At 24.8% G+C, this 14,488-nt stretch overlaps 1 protein-coding gene across 4 annotated transcripts in view; it reads left to right on the forward strand.

Moving 5' to 3' along the window:
• Positions 1-640: 640 nt before the first annotated feature.
• The window catches only part of LOC107454977 (adherens junction protein p120), a 231,545-nt gene continuing 217,697 nt past the window's right edge, over positions 641-14,488 (forward strand). For 3 of the 4 annotated variants that reach the window (XM_071188186.1, XM_071188183.1, XM_071188187.1), the window contains exon 1: positions 641-922. The gene's annotated coding sequence lies outside the window, so the exon portion shown is untranslated. The remainder of the gene's footprint in view (positions 923-14,488) is intronic. The other variant, XM_071188181.1, reaches the window with a different exon arrangement.

Raw genomic sequence — 14,488 nt, forward strand, 5'->3', positions numbered from 1 at the left:
TTGAGCAAGGATTTTAAATATATATTTTAAGGGTTGTACTATGTAAATACTTTAAACGCACAAATAATCTAAATTAATAACATAAATATCCAAGAGATTTGACCAAGAACAACATCCAAAACTAAATATTTAGGTCTTAAAAAAATTACCAGCAACACTTTTTTTCGAAAATTTTTAAACTGAAAACATGATAGTAGTATATATGTCAGCTAAATAAAATCATTAAAAACTGTTAATAATCCCAAATGCCTATTCAAATACTCCTCAAATCGTGAAAAACATATATTTATACTCTTTATTGTGTAAACTGTTGAATGTAAATGCATTAACGGTAATTAAATAAGTATCTTGCGATTTTGAAAGGAAATTGAAAGGAAAACACAACCATTTCTACAAGAATTTTAACTGTTTTCTTTAACAAATTTATAATTTTCAACCAGATGATTCTTTTCTTATCGTTTACACCATGTTAGGTTTGGAAATTTAATATTCACAGCTTCCGCTTTCAGTTTGCAAAACATATTTAATCAGCTTCCATGAAAGCGCATTCGGAATGTTAAATGCATTCTTTTCTCTTGGCGATCGAATTGGCTTGTCTCAGCCAAATGCAGGCGACCTAAAGGAATTCGGAAATTCCAACAGTTCTACTATAACCACAGCTGCAGCTGAAGATTGAAATGAAAGGTTGTTTATCGCTTGTTCTTGAAATTCATTTCACTGTTTATAAGCAATAATAACGGTTTAATCATTAATTTGTGCAGCTTATAAAGCAACTATTTTCAGTGGATAATTGCAAAACACATTTCATATCTGGAATTATATTTGTTTTGACCATGTGATCGTTGAACTTTTAATTTCTTCCAATTAATCGAATTTATATTCTTCTAACTTCTTAGCTAGTGAGTTTTATAGCAACTGAGAGGTATGCAAATTATATTTATTTTAAAATGCATGCATTCAAAACCATCACAGAAAAATCTCTGATTTGCTTAATTCGTAAATTATATCTTACACAAGCTAAGGGCATTGTAAATAATGTATTTTTTGAGCATGAATGCAGCAATTTTTAAATTAATTATTAAATTAATTTTGTTAATCCGCAATTATTAAATTAATTTTGTTAAATTAATTAAATGCTTATGTAATTTGAAATTATTTGGTTTTGAATTGGTAACGAGTTGAAATATGTTGGTAACTATCACCCTTTAAAAGATTATTTTATGCTACAAATTAAGGAAGTTTTAATTATCAATATTTAAATGTATTTATTATATTTTTCTTAACTTAAATATGAATGGAATTCTTAAAATGAATATAATGTAACGAGATAATTTTTAAGGAAGTTGATTAGTTTCACAAGAAAGCAAAAAATAAAATCCAGATTGGGTTAGGAACTTAAATTTTTGAACAAATTTTCGCCCAAATTCAAAAATATTCGAATAAATTTTAAAATATTAGCTAATATAGCAGCTGAAGAAAAGAATTCTTGCACAATGTAGCATATTGTGACAAAAAAAATTATTTATCGAAAAATAATTTTAAATGAAATAATGATAAATGTCTTAAGTAAAAAAAAAGGTTCTGACGGGGACATTATTTTTGAGCCATCTTTCTCTAAATATTAAAAATATTTTGAAGTAATTTTTAAAAAATTTCTTGTATAACAGTTGCTATGTTTTAAACTAAACAATTTATTAAGTTACTTGTAATTACGCACTTAATGCATGGTTACTGTACAAATTTCGATACCTTCGATTCGTCTACTCTGTTCAATTCTTTTTACATTATATTATTAGTGTATACATTTTATTATATACATTTTATAGCATACATTTTATTACATACATTTTATTATATATATTATATTATATTATTAGTTATTAAAAAACAGTCAAAATTAAGTGACTCATTTTTTTTCTATACCCTTTAAAGAAAGCAGTTAGGGGATTTTTCTAAAATTTTTTTTAACCAATTCTTTTAGTTTTACAAGACACATGCATCTTTAAAGTTATTCCTCTTTTCAGTACGTTAATAAAAACTCTATTAAAACCAACATATACCAGTAGCAACAAAAAATGTGTTAACTTTTATTTTATTTTATTACTCTTCGTCTTGCGTGCAAAGCAAAATTAGTAATCTTTATCTGATGAGCAATTCTCATCATCAGATATGGAAACACTTCCCGACTCTCCGATAATTTTTCCTGAATTTATGTTATTCTGTTTTTCAAACCTGTCTAACCAGCCATTCGAGCACATAAAAGTAGTCTCACTAAATCACTAAACAAATTCATCGGCTTAGACTTGAAGCATTAGTCCAGATACTGAAAGATTGCGGCTTCTTTGAATGCTGAACCAATTCAATAATGCTATTCAATAATGAAGCAAACAAGAAAAAAATGCTTGCTGCTACATTCCATGCTATAGATGTTTTTAAAAATCGGTATATGTATTCATTTTGAAGTAGAAATTTCAAAATTATTGCAGGAAAATTAAGAAAAAACAATCGAAGACAGAAAAAGGTTCTTAATATCCAGCTTCCTCTTTTTATTCAGTTCACTATATCTACAAAAAATATCACTATACGTGTGTAGCAAGGCAGGGAAGCGAACATTTCATTCACTATAAACGGGAGTTCACTATAGCAAGGTTTGACTATATACATACATACATACATACATACANTTTTATTTATTTAAAATAACAGGGGTTTTGTTAACATTATTTTAACAAAGGTCATTTTAATTTTTACTACCTTTAAGAAGTTTGTCTTTAAAGTCCATAATATAAAAAAATAAAAGAACGATAAATAGACAATCTTCTGATCAACGATTCTTGACAAATAAATTTTAAATATAAAGAAATTTCCTTATTTTAGCAGTTTTTATTTCCTATAAATTAAAAAATATATATAATATAGTACGAATTACAAAAGACATAAGTCTAGACTTATGTCTTTTGTAATTCGTACTATATTATATATATTTTTTAATTTATAGGAAATAAAAACTGCTAAAATAAGGAAATTTCTTTATATTTAAAATTTATTTGTCAAGAATCGTTGATCAGAAGATTGTCTATTTATCGTTCTTTTATTTTTTTATATTATGGACTTTAAAGACAAACTTCTTAAAGGTAGTAAAAATTAAAATGACCTTTGTTAAAATAATGTTAACAAAACCCCTGTTATTTTAAATAAATAAAAAAAGATTCGAGGAACATTTTCTACCGCTAGTTAATTTCGGTACACTGATTATTTTTCCAGTGGATTAAGAACTTAATATATAGTCACGCATGGATAAAATATTTTATTTAAGCAGAGACAGTTTTCGTCACAACAGAATTTCGTCTTAAATAGTCCATGCCAGATATTTTGGGGATATTGAGTTTTTCGGATTCTAATTGCGTTGAATCTTCCCGACTTTTAATATCGATTCATCTAACATCATCTGTATAATGCAGTGGTTTTTATTTTTCGGTCTTCACCAATGTTTGACCGAAACAGTACTTCAAGAAAAAGCTGCTGGAATGTTATAGTCAGGTCTCGTATTTTGCTCGTTTTTCAATAAAAAACAAAAATAAAATAAAAACGATTGATAGTGCGGGAATGTATCTTTGTTTATTGCATTCACAAATAAATTACCTTTTTCTCAAACATCCATATAAACAAAATTCATTATAACCATTATTCATTATAAACAGAAAATGCGAGAAAACAAAATCCGAGGGTTGATTTAGACTTTTTTTTGTAAAATGTCCTATTTTGTAAAAATCTGAGATCCGTTCCTGAGATAAAAATCTGAGATCCGTTCAGGCTTTTGGTGAAAGTTCCTGTTTTTATGAGTTTGAAAAATCTACTCATAGTTTTCTGAATCTAAAATCAGGACTAAATCTGTTTTTTTAGCCCGACTCCTGTTGTTGTGAATGTGGTCATTTTTTTGTGAAAGATACGATAAAAACTATCTGTTTTAAACAGTAGAAATTTTAATCTAATGACATCAGCGAATCTGTTTTTCAAAGCAGGAATTTTAAGAAAGGTTCATTTTCAAGACAAAAATATTGAGATACCGTTTTTAGGATTAAATACTTTGTTAAGGGTGTTTTTTTAATGAAATAATTTCTAAAGGGACCCATTTTTACAACAAAATGAATTAAAAAAGGGTCCATTAACATACCCAAATTTTACCTAAATTAACTCCTGTTTATGTATAATTTTTGAATTTATAATTTCAATAACTAAGAAATAAATAAAATGAAGGCATTTAAATTGCTTGTTTTATAAGTGGCTAAAAAGCGCCAGGAGAAGTTTATCTTAAGGAGAAACGCGGGAGAGGTTTCTTGATCACGTTCGGTCGTAAGTAGCTTTCGCAAAATATTTGTTTGATTTTTATCCCTATAATGTAAGTGCATCTTTATCTCAATATTTTACGGTTATGATTTTAATAAATGTATACAAATTTTCAGGGAATATATTTTACGAGAATGCACTAATGCCATTTTTTTTGTATTTGACCTTTTTTACGGGACTTTTTTCCTATGTCATAAAGAGAGGGAAATTCTAAATATGAGAAGGTCAAATATCACGTAACCTTAATTGTGGCAATATTGAATCCCCCTCCCCCTTGGCAACAGAAATAAGCTTTTTGCAAATTCCCCTCTAATGCTGTACAACGAAAAATGCAGCACCCCTCCCCTGGTTTTTACTTTGACGCTTGCAGAATGATTCAGTGGCGAATGGGTACATTGAATAAAGAAACCGTATTTAATAACAAACAAAAGTAATAATAATAAACAATAAAACAATATGATAGTACGAAATAAGGCTTTCCAATAAGCCACCCAGTTCGATATATTGCCTGCCACACAAGTGATTACAGAATTATATGAGCGATTACAACGCCATCTTTTGGTCAGGCAGAAATTCGTAGCAGACGATAGTAATCTAGTTTTAGGATTAAATTCTAATAAAACGATACTATTTTGCATTAAGCAAAGTTAAAATTTTAATTCCTTTTAAAAAGTTTTGAGTCAAATATTCTTAAAAAAACTTTTCTGTTCACCTCCGAAACACTTCACTAACTGTAGTAATCTAGTTTTCTGATTAAATTGTGATAAAGCAATGCAACTTTGCATTAAATGAAGTTAACGTTTTAACTCTATTTAAAAAAAATTTTTTTTGTAGAATATTCTTAAAGAAATTTGCATTTTCCTTTTGGGTTCACCTCTGAAGCTCTTGATTTTGTTTTTCTTTCCACGAATTCTTTTATTACACATTTTAAATTTTCCCGTGTATAATTTTTTTGCTCTTTAAGAAAATTTTAAAAATAAGGGAATTTTAATGTCTTTTGCCCCTTGTCAATAATTGAACGGCCCCAATATGCTATGTAATTTTCACAAAAAAACTAATGTTGTTTATTTGCTCTAGCTTGTTATATACAAGGTCGTTACCCTATAAAATTGGGTAAATGCATTCAGGAATGATTTATTGTTATGACCAATAAAATTTTGCAATCAGCATTTTTTGTAAGGTAAATTATCTATATTATCTTTTTTTAGATTTTTGATTTTTGCATGATTTACTTTATGCGAAATTTTTACATATTTTAGACGATTACGCAAAATTTCGATGTGAAAAAAAGCTGCAGTTTTGTTTAAAAAGTGTTTTTCATCTTAACTTTAATGCATGAAAAGTAACTGCAACACTGCATTCTTTTCTTAAAAATATGAAAAATAATTCATATAAGTATGCAAAAATTGAGAATTATTGATTGATTTCTCCCCAGGGAATCTCGCCCAATTGTCAATTTTTTAAAAACTTCTTCATATATTTAAGAGGTGTATCATTTCATAAGGTCAATATCATTTTTGACAGTTGTTGTTAAAATTGTATTTAAATTGGCTCAGATTTTGGCGACTACAATTTCAAGCTCGCCAATTTGGATACCATTTTTAGGACCAATTTAAATGCAAATTTTGACAATATTTACTCGTATTTGACAACATAATAATACTTGAAAACATTGTGAGAATAAATAAAAATCGTGTTTCAAATACGAATGAATAGCCAGTTTATACTGGGGGCGTACCCCTATCGGCGTATGACGACATTTTTTGTCATGGGTTGCTATGCAATTTTCAATGATTTTTCCCTACAAGTTTGCAATAGCTTGAATGAATTGCCCTTTATTTGTTTAGTTCGGTTGGTGAATGAAAATTTGCTCAGAAAGACTTGGTCTGGACTGTATTCTTAGTAGAAAACTGCAGAAAGATAGATAAAAATAATAATAGTTTAAAAATAGCAATTACAGTTAAAAAGTTCTAGATGTAAATTAGATGTAGGAAATGACATATTTTTCTAATTGTAGGAAACAAATTTTAAAATGTAAGATTTTTTTAAAAACTATTTAAACCGTGTAAAATGACGTATTATCATAAAATATGAGATCTGGAGTTTATGAAATTTAAATTATAAATTTTTATATGCATGTATTCGATACAGACTATTTTATTACTTAATAAATTTGTGTTTCCCATACTTTCTTCAACTTATTATATACTAAAATAAAAATCAGAAAATGTTACCAAACAAGAACAGTAAGCTTTTTTGTAATAAATATTTTAACCATGTAAAATAATGTATTATCATAAAATACGACATCTAGAGTTTATGAAATCTGAATTATTAAATTATATGCATGTATTCGATACAGACTATTTTATTACTTAATAAATTTGTGTTTCTCTTACTTTCTTCAACTTAAAAATGTAGAAGATATTTTAAAAGTAATTTTAAATTTTATCCAATTTTCAAACGTTTGCTGAAAATGAAAATAAATGTTTACTAAAAATTAAAAAAAACACATTTAAAAATTATTTATACCATAAAAGTTATTTTTAGCACCTCTTCGTTTTACTTTAAATTTCTATAATATGAGTTTTTTTTTTCAAATTTGGATTTATTACAAATTTTCCATTTATATAAGATCCATTTATGAAATGAATAATTTTACATCCATAGTTTGCAACTTATGTACAACTTAAATTTAATTTTAGCATATTTTTTATTGAACTATAAATGAAAAATGTGCATATACTTAAAAAGAAGGTATTTTAATTTTTTTTTATCCCAACTTATGTTTATAAATTTATTTAATTTACCATTTTATTCTCGATTTTTAATTTTGTAACGATTTTCGAAAATTTTTCCCAAATATTATTACTAAAATTTTATTTTTACAAATTATGTAAAAATAAAAAATCAGTCTGTACATAAAAGGAAGGAATTTAAATTTACTCAATAAAAATTGTTATCTAAACAAACTAATTTTAACTAACAAACTGATTTTAACTAATTTATTTTACTCTTTTACTCCCGATTTATGAATTGTAACGAAACCAATGGATTTAATTAAAACAGTAATATTTTTCCTTTTATTTAAGAGCTAAACTAAATTTTAATTAGTAAAATAATGATTTTCCTCAGCCGAATTGAGGGAATTTGTGGAATTTAAACATTATGCATGAATTAAATGTAATCAAACAATTGTTATGTATGTTAAGAATTAGAACTGCATTATTTGTTAGTTTCTAATAATCTGGTGAAACAAATTAGTTAATTGTACTTTGACTTTGTTCGATTTGCTTTAATATGTGCTTGAAAATATATTAAATTTGAATGCGAAATAATTAGATAAAATAATGAAGCAGATACTTTAACCATAACCAGAGCCTACAAAATTAATTCTTTATTATTAATGTTTTTTAAGATTTTTATTCAAATTGCTGGTTATTTGTGAATTTTCATTATTTTTTTTATAGCTTTTGCGAAATGAAGATTTCCGAAATATTTTTAATGGGATAATAATGTGGGTTCATTACTAACACAAATTAGCGCATTTATTTACGAAATTATATTAATTTGGAAACTATTTAAATTTATTTGGAAACTATTTAAATTTATTTGCAAGTTTTTTCCTTTTTTTAGACTGTTGCGTATAAATTAGATGAGTATACAAAATTAATTCTTTATTATTAATGTGTTTTTAAAATTTTTATTCACATTGTTAAACAATTGTGAACATTGTTGAACAGTTGTAAAATTTCAATATTTTATATAGCTTTTGTAAAATGAACATTTCCAAAAAACTTATAATGCCTCTTTCTCTCTCAGCTTGCATTTAATATTAATTTACAAAACTAGTTTATAAAATGAAAACCAAATTCAACTTAATTAATAAAATAACTTGTTTTTTCTACTGAATATTAAATATCTTATGCTAAATACTATATTAATTATAAATATTATAATTATAATACTAAACATTATATACTGAATAATAAAAATTATTACTTAACATTATTTCTACTAAATATTAAAAATAGTTTTTCAATGTAGTAGATTGTTTTAGAAACAGTTTTTTACATAGTTAAAAATCAAGTTCAGTTTTTAATTATGAATTCAAGTTTTAGCATTGAATTTAAAATGTGTATTGTTTACATTATTTATTCAAGACTACTTTTAAGTTAAAATTAGTTCGATTTTGATTTTACTTGCTTTTTTATAACTAACAATAGATTAAATAGCCCATATTTACGACTTTCCCAAAATAATAAAGTGCCATAGGGCTTGTGAGAACAAAATATCTTTTTTTTTTCTAAGTGTGTGTCCGAATTACATCATGAAGATGAACGTTCAAATTTCAACAATATTAAAAGGAGCAATATGATTTACTCCAAAATGGTTGAAATTAGAACAGAACGCTATTCTAGGCATTGTTCCGACTACATTAAAAAAAGAGAAGAAAAAAAACTTCCGCTCAAAACATTTTTAAAATTACTTAACCTATAACAGTTTGATACTACAGTTCCTAATCTTAAATCAAAACACCAAGCATAAAGACTTAACTGTATTTGTAATGTATTAGATATATCTTCAAAAAATTAATATTAGTTTCTTTTCAGTTTTATTTCGTTTTTGAGAAAATGAAAATAATTCCAAAGATAAACATATGTAATAGATGGATTCGTTTATCTAATCTTTTACTATAATCCTATTTTACACTCTTATCTTTCTAAATTTTGTTGTTTAAAGGAATATTAATTTTCGAAAAATATCAAATTTATCTCGAAAGTTACCGACTAAATGCAAAAATGAGTTAGCTAGTTAGTAAATTATCGTTAGAGTACTATCAAAGGTTTATAAAGTCAAATGTTATTTTTCTCGTTAAATATATTAATACTTACGTTAATACAACTTATGCATACTATAAATTTTAAGACAATGTTTTGTTTTGCAATTAATGCATTTTCGTTTCAATTACACTCAAGAGACTTATACACATAATAAAGGAGACATTTATATTCTAAATTAGCATTTCATTATTATAACTTCAAGTCTCTAATTTATAGTGTCGTGTCTAATTTATAGTGTCTAATTTATAGTTATTCATTAACTTTAGAAAATGATAGTTAAATCAGAATTATTATATATATGTAATATATATCTAAAATTAAACTATTGAAAGTTATTTTTAATTTATCAGATTTTTTAAAATATTTCTCTTTCTCTGAGTCATTCGATGGTGTAATAATAATTAATTACTATCATTTATCATTCTTCGCCTTAGCTATCAATAATATTTCGACTCTAGCCAGAAATAAAGATGTAAATAATCTTCAGAAAATATAATAGCCTTATCGAGTAGTTTCCTACAAATACATCTTGACATTAAGATTTAATTTGAATTGAAGCTGCCTCAAATCTAAATAAATCTTTTTGTTTCATAAACTTCGAAATTTTTTGTTCCACATTTATGTCTAAAATTTTAATATATTGTTTCCATGTACCAAAATATTTCAAGAAGGATTCAAAATAGTTTCGTAATAAGATTGCCAGATTACTAAATGTGAAAACAGAAGCGCAAATGGAGTTGAAGCGTAAAAAGAAGGATTTTGTTTTATGACGTGTTCTTACTGCAGCACTGAAGCGCATTTGATGTGTTAGTTACCAAGGATTGACCCAAAAATGGATGTGTGCAGGGTTATGTTATACTGGATAATTTAAAGAAGTTTATAGTTAATAAGGTTGATAGTTAATTATAAAATTTTGAGGGAGAGAGAGTTATTAAGTTATTAATAATAATAATAATAATAATAAGATACTATTAACTCAATGATTTATATGGAATTTAATTACTTTAGTTAGGGATCCATTGTTTTTTTTATTATCAAAATTTGAAAGAGTTTATTTGTTTTTTGGATAAATAAACATTACTACATATTCTTTTAATTCTATTCAATTGACTGCAAATGAGAGATTTAATTATATGTTTTTTATAAACATTAGAATTCAAAGTAATTAGTTTATTTGTATTAAAATTTAAAATAATTTTTTATCGTTTAAATCAATAAAGCAGGTATTTTCTTTTTTTAACTACGCAAATCTAAAGAATTAATATTATCATCATGATTACGAAGCAAGATTGATTCCTCGGGGTAGATATTACTTAATAAAATTGTATAATCTTGAAAATTAAAGATAATTAAGTCATCAATAAATCTGATAAAAATTAATATTAAGAGTATAATTTTTTTCGTAATAGTGTAAAAATAATTTAGCTAAGAGAAGAAAAATTAGATCTTCGTGGTATTCCATCAATTTGAATAAAAATATGTTTTCCATTGTAATTTTGTCGAATGGGCTGAACGATACGATACCTTCCAACATATACAGCGTAACTTTAATAACTTCTTAATTTACTCACTTTTTCATATTAAAGATAAGCGTACAAATTGAAATAAACAGGGATCTAGTAAAAACTTTCTTAATAATGACAAATTAAATGTAAGTTTTATTTCTATTATGGAAAAAGATTTTAATAAACTTTATAATATGAAACCAACAAAAAAAAATTTTTCTGCCCTAAGAATAATAATATAGAATATAAGCTTCAATATCTTATTATTAACTTTTCTTTTATTAATTAACGCTTCAAAATTCTTTGTTTCGATCTTGTAAAAGCCAAAATGAGAAAAATTTTCCCAAATAAAAAGAAGCATTTAGGTAATTTATATTTCGTTGCTAACTTTCAACACCCTATTTTCGATAAGATTAAATTTCATAATATTTTTAAAAATTTAGAACATTTGTTTCCATTAAAAGATTTTAACATAATTGAGAGCTTTAAATATAATAAATCTCTTGGTAGAACTATATTTAATTATAATCGTATTAGCAAAAATTTAGCGAAAATTAATATATCCTATTATGAATGTCACTATGAAAGAGAAAAATATTTTGATTTTGTTGATAAACATCATAAACATAATATTACTGGTTATTTAAATATTACAGAAAACTTAGAGCTTATGAATTTAATGATAAAAGTCACAAAATTTAGACCCATTTATCATATATCAATCAATAAAATTCTAAAATATTTTCCTAATGATCGCAATAATTTTTGTTTAAAGATATATAATAGATTCTCTTTACCTTTAGGTATGGTAACAGAATGGTGATGGGCTGTTTATTATTACTTTAAAAATTTTGTTTTCAATAATAAGGAAAATTTAAATAACAGTAACAATTCAACAAATTTTTCTAAAATTATTCGATCAATCAACCAACTACAAAAAAATTTATAATTACCTCCATAGACAAAGCTAACAATACTTATGCAATCTTCTGTAAAAAATTCTATGTTGAACTTTTAAATACGGAGTTAAAAAATAGTAAAAATTTTAAGCTTAATTATTTAAATAATAATATTATCATTAAAAATAGCTTTATATAAGAGGTTAAAAATTAAAATTAGCAATATGTAATTTCCTTACTTAATTATCAGTCCGAAATTTCATAGAAATCCTTAAAATTTAGAACCATAACATATGGTTCTAATACTTACCTAACTAAACCTGGCACCTTTTTCTCAAATACTTGAATAAATTTATTAACAATATTATTAAAGAAGGTTTTTTTGGATAATCACTCATAATCAAACGATATTAGAATTTATTAAACAAAATAAAATTAAATTCTATTGCGACTTTTGATTTCCTGGATCTTTTCAATAGCATTTCCCTTTCTAAACTAAAAGATGTCCATTTGAGTTATTACTATGATTTTAAAAAAGAAATCCTTAGTTGCGATTCTGATGATTGGGAAGTTTTAATTCATTTTTGTATTTTTAATAATTATTTTTACAATGTAAAAGATATTTTTTTTCAAATTGATATTTTAATACCACAAGGATTTAATTTTTATCTCTCTTAGCTGATTTATTTTTGCACTATTGTGAAACAAAATTATACTCTTAATATAAATTTTTTTTTTAAAATTAATCTTGCTGCGTTATCATGATGATAATATTGATTTTAATTTTTTTGATTTGGGTATTGAAAAAGAAAAAAATATCTGGTTTGTTGATTTACACGATAAAAGAAATGATTTTAATTTTAATATAAATAAACTAATTACTTGGAATTCTAATGTTTGTAAAAACATCTATTTAAATACCATTTTTAATCAAAATGAATAGAATTAAAAAAATATATAGTAATGTTTATTCATATAAAAAACAAATAGACGAACTCTTTCAAAATTTGATTAAAAAGACAATGGATGCCCAACTAAGATAATTAAATTCTGTATAAAATCATTGAGTTAATTGTATATTATAATTAGTAAATTTACTAAAAACTTCTTTGTTAATTTATATTTTTACCATGCGCAAATCCAATTCGGGTAAATTAGTGGCTGAAACTTTTCGCAAAACGGGAAAATCATGTTTCTCTCTCTCTTTTAATTTTTAATGTTAATTTTTTAAAATCATTAAAATTGTGTAGTTAAATATCAAACTTATTAATCATAAACTTCCTTAAATTATCTAGTATAATATTATTACCTTGCACACATCCATTTTCGGTTCAATCCATGGTAACTAAAAAATCAAACGTGCTTCAGTATTGCAGTACAGACGCGCCATAAAACAAATACCTTTATTTACGCTTCTAACTCCATTTGCTCGTCTATTTTAATATTTTGTAATCTGATAATCTTATTACGAAAGTATTTTGAATCATTCTTGAAAGATTCTGGTACAGGTAATTTCATTTGAATTCGTTACTCGCTTTATAGATTTCGTTTTATGTTTTATTCTGTATTTTCTTTTCATTTTATTTTCTGTTTTTGCGTTATATATTTTTTACTTAATGTATTCTATTTTGTTTCAATTTTTTGAGTGCTTCTCACAATATTGTATTGATGTATTTATATTGCTTTGGCTATATTGATGCAATATTAGAAAGCACTCCTTTTTGCGGATATAATTGTGTGAGCTGATGAAGAAATTATATTTTTTCATTTTTTTGTTTTTCGACTTTTTAATATGTATTTTTTTAAATTTATTTTAATATTTTTTAAAAGATACTTCATTTTAATAATTTTACTTCTTCTCTTTTCATTAATCTGTATTATTTTTCATGTTTTATCTATAATTGTAACTTATTTTATGACTTTTATATACTTGCAGCTTATGCGCAGTATATAAAACTTATTAATTTTCTTAATTTTCTTCGTTTTTCTTTTTTTTTCTTTTTATCCTTTTTGTCTTTATTGTGCTATATATATAATGTATTTTTGAGATTACTAGAGCACCATACTTGTAATTTTTTATGGTCAACATAAATTTCTTTCCCATAATACTGTTTGTTTTCCTTATAATTTTTTTCCTTATTTTTTCTTATTTTTTAGAAGAAATTGTAAATAATTTTCTCAAAAAAAAATCAAATCCGAAAACAAATTTATATTTCTAATACACATTCATTAAGAGGAGACAATCATTTATTTGTAAAAATGTAAGTATTTACAACATTTAAAAACTATTTAAGAACATTTCATTTGCACAGTGTTCCCTGAAATTCATTTTTAATATATATTTTTAAAATCCTTATAAAAATTAAGCAACAGATTATACACATTAAGGAGTCGAAATTTGATTTAAAAGCGAAGAATATTTCATTCAAAGTTTGAAAAATCACGGTAAAAAAGCGGGTGTGTGCGAAATATCAGAAATTGTTTGATTACAGGTTCAATGGAAGTGTTTTTTTATCTATTTTAAATTCAGTCAGTGGATTTATATATTTTAAATTTTAAAGAGATTCAAGACAATGGGTCACAATTTAATTTAAATTTTTTTTCTTCTAAAAATGTAGCGTGTAGTTCTCATTTTGATCTGATTTTTTTGAATTTAGATCCTAAATTTTATTTTTATTACTTATAAATAGTTTGGGAATGTAACGAAAGTTTTGTCTTAATTCTTATCTAAAAGTGATTAAAACGGAGTATATTTTGCAAAAGCTTTTCAGACTATTCTAGGAATATGAAAACATCAAAAATCAGGCTTATCATTGCTTCTCAACAAATCTTTTTCTGTATAAGTCTTTTTTCGATCAATAAACTTATCTTTCCTAATTACTTGACATCCAAT

This window comes from Parasteatoda tepidariorum, chromosome X2, assembly GCF_043381705.1.
Source record: "Parasteatoda tepidariorum isolate YZ-2023 chromosome X2, CAS_Ptep_4.0, whole genome shotgun sequence".
Lineage (NCBI taxonomy): Eukaryota > Metazoa > Arthropoda > Arachnida > Araneae > Theridiidae > Parasteatoda > Parasteatoda tepidariorum.